This window comes from Cyrtonyx montezumae, unplaced genomic scaffold, assembly GCF_038088225.1.
Source record: "Cyrtonyx montezumae isolate F1298 unplaced genomic scaffold, pur_monq_1.0 scaffold_17, whole genome shotgun sequence".
NCBI classification, from domain to species: Eukaryota; Metazoa; Chordata; class Aves; order Galliformes; family Odontophoridae; genus Cyrtonyx; species Cyrtonyx montezumae.
This window is the reverse complement of record NW_027071903.1, coordinates 16516910-16527409: the sequence shown is the minus strand read 5'-3', so window position 1 is coordinate 16527409 and position 10500 is coordinate 16516910. Positions and strand designations below refer to the sequence as shown.

At 49.6% G+C, this 10500-nt stretch overlaps 1 long non-coding RNA gene across 1 annotated transcript in view; it reads right to left on the bottom strand.

Annotated features, from left to right (window-relative positions):
• Positions 1-5369: 5369 nt before the first annotated feature.
• LOC136046778 (uncharacterized) overlaps positions 5370-10500 on the bottom strand; it is a 222002-nt gene continuing 216871 nt past the window's right edge. The window contains exons 2-3 of the long non-coding RNA XR_010622018.1: positions 5840-5963; positions 5370-5506 (exon numbers count right to left, since the gene is read on the bottom strand). This is a non-coding gene — a long non-coding RNA (uncharacterized LOC136046778). The remainder of the gene's footprint in view (positions 5507-5839; positions 5964-10500) is intronic.

Sequence of the window (10500 nt, the reverse complement as noted above, 5' to 3'; positions counted from 1 at the left end):
TCGGACTCAATTCTCTCTGGAGTGCCATGTCGCCATAGGACTTGTTTCTCAAGCCCTAAGATGGTGTTTCGGGCAGTAGCATGGGGTACTGCGTATGTCTCAAGCCACCCAGTGGTCGCCTCCACTATGGTGAGCACATAACGCTTACCATAGCGAATTCGTGGCAAGGTGATATAATCAACCTGCCCCACCTCCCCATATTTATACTTTTCCCATCGCCCTTCCTGCCAGAGGAGTTTCATCCTCTTGGCCTGTTTAATTATGGCACATGTGTCACAGTCATGGATAACCTGTGCAACGGCATCCATAGTTAAGTCCACTCCTCGGTCTCTAGCCCACATATAGGTCACATCCCTTCCTTGATGGCCTGAGGTCTCATGGGCCCACCGAGCTAAAAATAGCTCTCCTTTGTTCTGCCAGTCCAAATCGATCTGAGACACCTCAATTTTGGCAGCTCGATCTACCTGATGGTTATTTTTCTGCTCTTCAGTAGCTCAATTCTTGGGCACATGAGCATCTACATGGTGCACCTTTACACCCAACCTTTTTGTTCGGGCAGCAATGTCTTTCCACAGTTCAGCAGCCCAAATAGGTTTACCCTTCCTTTGCCAGTTGTCCTGTTCCCACTGCTGCAACCACCCCCATAAAGCGTTTGCCACCATCCAAGAGTCAGTATAAAGATATAGCATGGGCCACCTCTCCCGTTCAGCCACATCTAAGGCCAGCTGGATAGCCTTTACCTCCGCAAATTGGCTTGACTCTCCTTCTCCTTCGGTGGCCTCTGCAACTCGTCATGTGGGGCTCCACACAGCAGCCTTCCATCTGCGATGCTTCCCAACGATACGACACGATCCATCAGTGAAGAGGGCATACGTCTTTTCATTCTCTGGTAGTTCGTTATATGGTGGGGCCTCTTTAGCACGTGGTATCTCCTCTGATGGGGATGTTCCAAATTTCTTGCCTTCAGGCCAGTCCATGATCACCTCCAGGATTCCTGGACGGTTGAGGTTCCCCATCCGAGCTCGCTGTGTAATCAGTGTAATCCACTTACTCCAGGTGGCATCGGTAGCATGATGGGTGGGGGGAACCTTTCCTTTGAACATCCAATTCAGCACTGGCAGTTGAGGTGCCAGGAGGAGCTGTGTCTCAGTACCAATTACTTCAGAGGCAGCCCGAACCCCCTCGTATGCTGCCAAAATCTCCTTTTCAGTTGGAGTGTAGCACTCCTCTGAACCCCTGTACGCTCTGCTCCAAAATCCAAGGGGTCGGCCTCGGGTCTCCCCAGAGGCTCTTTGCCACAGACTCCAAGTGGGACCTTTCTCTCCAGCAGCAGTGTAGAGGATGTTTTTTACGTCCTGTCCCATCCGTACTGGCCCCAGGGCCACAGCACGGGCTATCTCCTGCTTAATTTGCTCAAAGGCCTGCTGCTGTTCAGGACCCCATGCAAAATTATTCTTTTTTCGAGTCACCTGATAGAGGGGGCTTACTATGAGGCTGTAGTTTGGGATGTGCATCCTCCAAAAACCTACTACACCCAGAAAAGACTGTGTCTCTTTCTTGCTAGTGGGTGGTGACATACTGGTGATTTTGTCAGTCACATCTCCTGGAATGTGACGACGTCCATCTTGCCATTTTACTCCCACGAACTGAATTTCTTGGGCAGGTCCCTTCACTTTGTTCCGTTTAATAGCAAAACAGCACCCAGAAGAATTTGGATTATTCGCTCTCCTTTTTTAAAAACTTCCTCTGCTGTATCACCCCACACAACAATGTCATCAATGTACTGGAGGTGCTCAGGTGCCCCACCCTGTTCCAGTGTGCTTTGAATCAGCTTGTGGCAAATGGTTGGGCTGTGTTTCCACCCCTGGGGCAAACGGTTCCAGGTGTACTGAACGCCCCTCCAAGTGAAAGCAAACTGTAGTCTGCACTCTGTGGCCAAAGGAATAGAAAAGAATGCATTGGCAATGTCAATGGTGGCATACCACTTGGCTGCTTTTGACTCCAGTTCACATTGCAGCTCCAACATATCTGGCAGAGCAGCACTCAGTGGGGGTGTGACTTCATTCAGGCCACGGTAATCTACCGTCAGCCTCCATTCTCCACTGGCTTTACGCACTGGCCATATGGGGCTGTTAAACGGTGAGTGAGTTTTGCTGATCACTCCCTGGCTCTCTAGCTGACAGATCAAGTTATGAATGGGGAGCAAGGAATCCTTGTTGCTGCGGTACTGCCGTCTGTGCACCGTTTTTGTAGCAATAGGTACCTGCTGCTCTTTCACTTTGAGTACCCCCACAACAGACGGATCTTCTGACAGGCCAGGTGAAATAGACAGCTGCTGAATGTTGTCTGCATCTACAGCAGCTATTCCAAAAGCCCATTGGTATCCCTTGGGATCCTTGAAATGTCCCCTTCTGAGATAATCAATACCGAGTATGCATGGAGACCCCTGTCCAGTCACTATGGGATGCTTCTGCCAGGTTTTACCGGTGAGGCTTATTTCTGCCTCTAACACAGACAGTTCCTGAGATCCCCCAGCCACTCCAGAAATATGAATCAATTCTGTCCCTTTATAACTCGAGGGCATCAGAGTGCACTGTGCACCAGTGTCCACCAGTGCCTTATATCTTTGTGGCTCTAATGTGCCAGGCCATCTAATCCACACAGTCCAATACACTCTATTATCCCTTTCCCTCCCCTGACTGAGGACAGGGCCCCTCTATTGGTTACCTGCAGTGACGGGAGCAATTTCATTGGTGGCTGATCTCTGCTGTAGTTCTCTCACCCGTGCTCGCAGTGCAGGAGTGGGTTTTATATGCCACTTCCTCATGTCCTCTCCGTTTTCTCGTAGGAAGCTCCACATGGCCACACGTGACATGATGTTACTGCCGTCATTTGCTTGAGCAGAGGGGCGGTTGCCTCTGGTGGCCGAGACTTTCATCAGTTTCATCAATTGCTTCATCAGATTCTTTGGGTCATGCTCGTCTTCATCAGGTGTTTCCAATACTGACACAGGTTCATCCGTATTCATCAGTAATGACAGTTCCTCCAGTATAGTTTTCTGTGTCTTCTTCATCTCACCTACTTCTTCTGCTACTACAGCTGCAATGGAAGCACGTGACGGTGGAAACGGTTGTTCAAAGTTTTGGAGTGTAATAGTCAATTCATAAAGTGAGAGTCTTCTGTCTTGACCCTCGAATCTATGGAACATTGCTACCAGTGTACTTGCGTACCTCTCTGGTGCTGTTTTTGAGAGCTTACGATATACATCAGGTGTACACCTTACTCTATCAGGATCACGGTACTGGTGTGGATTGTTAGGGACGAAATTGGGATCATACAGCATCTCTACTATGGCTGTTTCTCTCAAAAATTGAATGCCTTTCTCCACGGTGTTCCATCTTTCCACCTTAGGCTCCAGATCATCTTTGTAAGTATATCTATCCTTTACAGCCACTAGTACTCGTTCCCAGAGGGTAGCGACTCCATTCAGACATCTGCCAATTCCTCTGTTGATAGCTGGGTGCTCAAGATCAAAATTGCATAACACTGGGGGTCCCCATGCTTCTAATTTCATTCCTAATTTTTCCCACCTTCCCTGCCATTTAACACTCTTTGGTTTTGAGGAAAGTTTCCTCCACATGATGTAAATTACTGTTGCCTAGAGTGCATTCAGAAAAACAGAGAACACAACTGCCACAACTGCCAGGCTGACATCCTCAATATAGGTAAAGACCTGAAAAGAGTAACTGGAAACCAATCCAAATGCCGCATAATCTGTCACGTTAGCCAGGGTGTTTAGGCAGGAGGTATGTAACCCCCTCAGCACACTAAAGTAGCTGTATATACACATTGCTCCAGTGCTGAACACAAGGAGCTTAAAAAGACGCCAGCATGCTATAAGGTACATGAAAAACCTTAGTCCACTCTGCACCAGATTTACAATGGAGTACAAAAATACTGCACTGCCTGCATTTTCCACCAATAATTGTCACGGTGTTACCCGTGACAGTGACCCAAGGGAAACTGAGAAGGGAGAGAGGAGAGAAAAAGAAACTGCGTCAGTGGCCACGCGGCCGCCGGAGCAGAGCCGCGCTCCGGGGAGAGGGGGGAAAACAGCAGGAAGAGATGAGTCTACAAAAACAACAGCATGATCTGAGAAGGAACGGTAACTTTACTAAATCTAATAAAATAGAACAATTGAGTGAGAGATAAAATTTCCAAACCAAAAGCTGTGAGCTTACGTTAAGGAGGAAACTGCAGGGAAAGCACACCTACTGAATCTCCATGGCAGCCCAGAGGAACGTGCCCAGGCAGAGCGGCGCCTGGCATCCAGTGCGGAGCTCCACCCCTCTGCTGCTCCCAACAGCATTAACTCCTTAACTGCTGCACGATGGTCTGATGTGGAATACCGGCATCAAAACCACAAAACCACAATACCTGTAACGCACTGCAGCTGCTGCCTTCTGCTGCTCCTCCCTTCAATCTTTCAACTGCAGCTCCTGCGTCGCCTCCACCAGGCTTTCCACTGCAGACTAGAAACAAACAAAGCACGTGTAGAAACAGGACAAACAATCTCAGGAGATCTCATTAGGAAAGTCTGATGGGTAAACCTTCCAGAATGCCCCCATGCGGAACAGCACGTTCCCGTCATTCGGATTGCTGACGTTCCCTTCCAGAACATGTTGCCTAGGATAAATTTTGTGCCCTGCTGCTGGAACACCATTTCAAAGTTTGCAGTCCCTGACAAGACAAGCTTCTTTGTCACAGCAAAACCCTCTGCCCATTACCAACTGTGTCCTTCTCGAGCCAGAGGAAGCATGAAGAAGCTTCCGTGGGGTGCTATGCCTCCCAATGGGGCACTATGGGTCCCTAGTGGTGCCTATGACTCCCAGTAGGGAGCTGTGGCTCCCAATGGGTCTCTATCACAGAATTGCAGGAGTTGGAAGGGACACCTGGAGATCATGGTGTTCAATCCCTGCGCAAAGCAGCTCCCCAGCCCAAGTTGCATGGCAGATCCCTGTCTGTTTTGTATTGAGGAGCCCAGAAGTGGACATAATCCTACAGGTGTGGCCTCACCAGGGCTGAGTAGAGGGGGAGGATCACTTCCCTCAACCTGCTGGCCACGCATTGAATGCACCCCAGGATCTCACTGGCCTTCTTGGCCACCAGGACACCCAGGTCCCTCTCTTCAGAGCTCAAACAAGGGAGACTACATCCACTGCTCTCCTCCCCGTCCACCCAGCCAGTAATGACATCACAGAAGGCACCAGGTTAGTTGGGCATGACCTCCCCCTGGTCAACCCGTGATGACTACACAACTGGGTGCTTTTCTATTACATCACTTCCCTTGGGGTTTTACCATCTCTTCTGTGCACTGAGAACAAGCAAGCATGTTCCTGTGTTCACCAAGGACTCACGTCCATAAGTGCAGCAGCAGCTCTCTGAGAAGCCTTTATCATTTCTGCTCTCCTCTCTCGTCTTCTTCGTCTCTGTTCTCTTCTCCTTGCTAAAGAGCGATTAAAAACAGATGAATTCATTTTGTCAACACCAAAACTGCAGGAATGTGGGTACCATAAAAACAGATGGCAGAAAAAAGAAAAAGGAAATTGGACTAGGAACCCTCTCAGTGAATGATGCTCCCAGGGGGACGTGCAGAAGACAATCATGTAGTGAATGGATCAAGACGGGGTTATGCATTCTGACACACCCTTGCCTTTGGACTCCGTAGCCTTAAATTCATTTTCCCCTCTCCAGAGAAGGAAAAGCAAACCCTAAGCAATCTCAGTGTGCACACTAAGGGCAGCAGCTCAGCAGGGCGGGTCCCACAGCACTTTCTCACCTCTTTTCTTGGAGATCCGTTCTGGGACAGGCCCAGGGCGTGCTGCTGGAGCCGGCACGCTGTCTCTGCTTGGACACATCTCCCTGCTGTGCTCACCCCTCACTCTCTTATGGGCAGGGAGTCGCTCTGTTTGTTTCTCTTCCTCCAAGTCCTTACGCTTTCTTCCAGCCAGGGTCTCGGAGAGAGAGTGGGGGTTCACTGCAGGGGAAGGTCTTCCCCCTGGGCTGGGACCTGCTCTGCAATGAAGCCCTCCGGTCTGGACGTGGGCTTTGGATTTTATTCTTTGACGATCTTTCTCAGAAGAGACAGCATTCACACGGCTCCTTCCATTTCTCTCAGCAACTCTCCCTGTCGTCATCAAGAAAAGCAAAGCAATAAGGTTGAAAGAGAGTCCAGCACTGCTTTCGGTCTGCACAGTGGGCCACAGTACTCAGAAATCCCATCTTGACCATTCACGGCCATGGATCTTAGGATTCACTTTTCAAGTCAGGACAGGAAAGGTAACTGTAAATCTCAGGGATTCAGAGCCCAAGCAACATGCAACAACAACAGTTCCAGGAAGGAACAGACAGAAAACGAAACTAGAAAGACAGTGAACCAAACCCAGATGCCTGTTGTGTGTCTGTACCTCTCTTGGGGGCTGTGCTACACTCCGTAGCCCTCTCCTGCCTTTCCACAAAGCTGCGCTTCACAGGAAGGTCACTGACATCAGCCTCTGACATAAAGGAGACAAGAATTATTTGAAGAGCATCACTCGGGAGGATGACGTTAGCAAAGCCAACCACAAACTTCTCATCTTCAAGCCTAGCTTCTTCCATTTGCCTTCCCACTGCTCCAGCCCTGCTCCATTTCTGCAGTCAGCACAGATCTGCAGTGTCCTTCCCTCTCTCCTCTGTCACATGCACCCCTTCATGCAGCCCTTCGTGTACCCACACCACAGCTCACAAGAGGCTCGTACCTGCCGAGGCTTTCCATTTCCCTGCTTGCCTGGCACCATGCCATGGACACGCAGGCTCTGTCCCTAAAACAAAATATCATTTGCTGATGTTACAGGAACCAGGAGGCAGTAGCAGTATTGTCCCATTAGCCCATGGCCGCCCCCAAAGAAACAAAGGCACTGCTTTTACAGCCAACACACAAACTGATGTTTAAACCACAACACGCTTACAAAAACCACTACGAGTCTCATTCCTGCTCAGGTGTCAGCAAAGGAAGCCTGGTTTGCCTGACAGCTCTACAGTCTGCAGAGCAGAGGTGCATCAGCAAACAAAACACTCTCAGGTGCACAAGTGGAAGAACATATTTTTGGACTCTAAAAAGGATTCACTCAACTCTAAGCACCACGATTTGTACACAGATTTCCATCTCACTGATGCCACCAACTGCTGCTGTCAGCCTCTCAGTGTTTCCACAATGGTTACTTGACATCCCCTACAGCACTGCACCTGCTCTGAAGTAATACTCAGAATTCATTCTTGCACATCACATGTGCAGTGTGCAAGAAGAAACTCACTCCTGTGTGGTGGTAAGTACGGTCCACCTTCATCGCGTCCCACAGTGCAGATGTGTCTCTGCTGTTCCCAAAAACATGGAAGTGCACCACGATGCTTCTGGAGAGAGAAAGGAAGAAACGTTGGTGAACGGGCAGCCAAGGTTTGCAGAGAGGTTGCAGATGGTGCCAGAGGTGGGATATGAGAGTGCTGAGACACTATTTATCACTAAGGGAAAATACAGGCTGAGCCACCTCCGTGCTATTAGCCCAGGCTGTGTGCAGCGAGTGCACAATCCAACAGGTTATTGTGCCACTGGGATACCCATGCGCCATAGGGACATCCACATCTCATTGGGATGGAGACCCATGCACCACTGGGACACCCATGTGCCACTGGGACACCCATATGTCAATGGGACACCTATGTGCCATTGGGGCACCAGCGTGACATTGGGATAGACAACGACATGGCATTGGGACACCCATGTACCATACAGACACCCATGGGCCTGCTCCACCCTTAGGGTTCTAGGGTTTCTGCTCCACCTCTTCTCCTTAGAAATAAGGAAGAAAACCCAAGCAAAAGAAACCCAGCCATACCTTTACACAGGTAGAGCAGAAGCAGTCTCCTTGCTGAGCCATGACCACTAAAGTGTCCGAGGAAGCTCAGGCTCTGAGGGTCTCTTCACAAGAACTTCCCTCGCTCTCAAATAGAGCCGGCTTCACTCCTTGACTACCTTGCTCCCTGAGATCTCCTTTAAACAGGGAACCCTGCAGAAAGTATCCACAATTGAAAAATCATGAGGAACGAGCAAATCCCAGCTTTCTTCTGTCATGTAATTTAGCCTCTGGAGGAGGGCAATGTCTGTAAATCAACTGGCTGCGAGAGCTGCTGGGCAGCTTGTGTCTAACTGCCACAGCTCCCACCAGCAAGTATCCCTCTCCATCTCGGCAGCTCTGCACACAGCTGGTGTTGCTGTCGTGAAGAAGTCTCGCTCTGTCTTTGAGTCTTGCTGCAGCACTTTGGGAATCTGAGAGACCTCCAGCTCTGGCTTACCCAGGCACATCAGCACTCCTTCTCCCTCCTGGCTGACACACAGCACAGTGGCTGTGCCGCACGGTCAGCACTCATCAGCCTCCCCCTGCTCTCACCGCTAGCTGGGATGAGGGCGGACGTAGCGTGCCCACCCTCGTGCACAGCTCACAGCCGTGACACTCCCTGGTGGCAGCCACAGCCCAAAGCACATAGTGCTTGACGTGTCCTCGGACAGTACGTGTACCAGCTGGGCACCTGGCTTTTTGCCGTTACCTCAGAGGGGCTTTGCTCAATATTTCCTGGATATGGCGCACCCATGCATCACTAAGGCACAAGTTGCGCTCTATGAAGTCAGCGCTCTCCTTTTCTTTTAACATCTGACATGAAGGCAGGGCCCTGGCAGCAATTTTCCAGGGAAGTAATGGTAAGTTTCAGCATCCTCACCAAAAATGTGGCATGAAATCTCAACAGGAACCCACTTCCCCTGGAAACAGCCGTACAGAGGGGTGCCACTGGAGCTGGAGCTCCTCCCCAGCCCAGCTTTATCTTCTGAGACACCTCACGGTGACCACCCAGCACCAAGCCCAGCTCACCTGCTCGGCCTGCTCACCTTCAGCTGTGCCCAGCTCAACACACACCGCAGCGCTGCTTCTGATGGGCTGTCACAGGGTGATCACTTCCAAGAAGCCCAGAGCTCGGTCTCAGTGTGCAGCACGCTCACCAGAGCACCAGCTCTGCTCACCTCCTGGGGAAGAAATGCTCCCACCCCAGCAACAACAGTGACTTCCATTGCTTCTGCGCTTTCATCATAAGCAAAGGGCGTGGTCATCTCCCAAATTTTAGGAAGCCAACACCAGGGTCAGCCAATGGGGTTATTTGAACTAAAATAATGGAGAAATTCTGATGAGTCTTGTGCAGCCAGCTCAGGTCATACTCTCGCTCAGGCACTGCACAAATGGACCCAGGAGAAGTTGCCCCCGGGCTGCCTCCAGCTTGGAGGCTGGGAGGATTTGTGCTTCCAAGCAATCAGCAAGCATTTGGATGAACCAGCCCTCTGGGTTTGATGGGGACATGCGGTGTCTTGGGCACGGACTCAGATGTGAACGATCCAAATCGTTTATTACAGGTTTTAACATCCCTTATGTACTTTCACAAGTTCTCTCTTGTAACTTTCCCACCCGCCTTTACATATCAACAATGTAACTTCCCAAAACAGTCCTTAACAGTGCATACAGGCGATGATCCAATCAGGGCTGTGAATCTTCCCAAGCCATGCACTCTTCCTCCAATTAGGGCCTGCCATCACACAGCTTACTTGAACTTGTTTTCCTCTTCTTCTGGAAGTGTCCTTGGTTCTCAGCCTTCCTTTCTCATGCTGTTTATCCTGTTCCACAGCTGCAGCTCTAAATATACTTTTTGTATTCCCACAATTCCCCCTTTTTTATTTATTAGCAAACTATTAACATACTACAAATGAATAACACTCTGTAACAGTATTTCTGAATGCATTTAGGCTATCACAATTTAATCAAGGCTTCAATTAATAAGACGCTGAATGTAAGGAAAGAGACAAGGTTATCATATCGTAAGGACAAGAAATATTCTTAATAAGAAGTGAACAAACACACGTTTCACCCATGGCTTTAGGTTCCTGCAACCTGGAAAAGAATCTCTGAGGGTCCCATTCTTTGTGTACCAGTAACTGATTGGAAGATATAAAGTTGCATGTCAAATGGAATCAACATCAGTGGGTAGGCCTGCTAGAGTATCACTAGGGGTATTGCTTTCCTTTGCCAGCTAACATCCTAACTTGGTGATTGTGGCTGAAGCTTGAGTGGTGCTGTTTCAGGGTATCCTGGATCTGAGAGACAAGACATCTCAAGAGCAGAAGCAAGCAAATTGTGCATTCAGAGCAACACAGATGGTTAGGGTTTTAGCCAACATACACACACTTACACACATGCAGACATCCATTTTAGATAAGCAAGAAGCAGAAACTCCCTAAGCAAACGCATTATTAGCTATTGACCCTTGAGAAATGGCAAACCACCAGAAAGAAGAGAGAAAAGGAACATGCCAGCGGTGGACGCGATAGGCAGTGCCAGCAGGGCGTCCCCTGCTTCAAGGTGCACT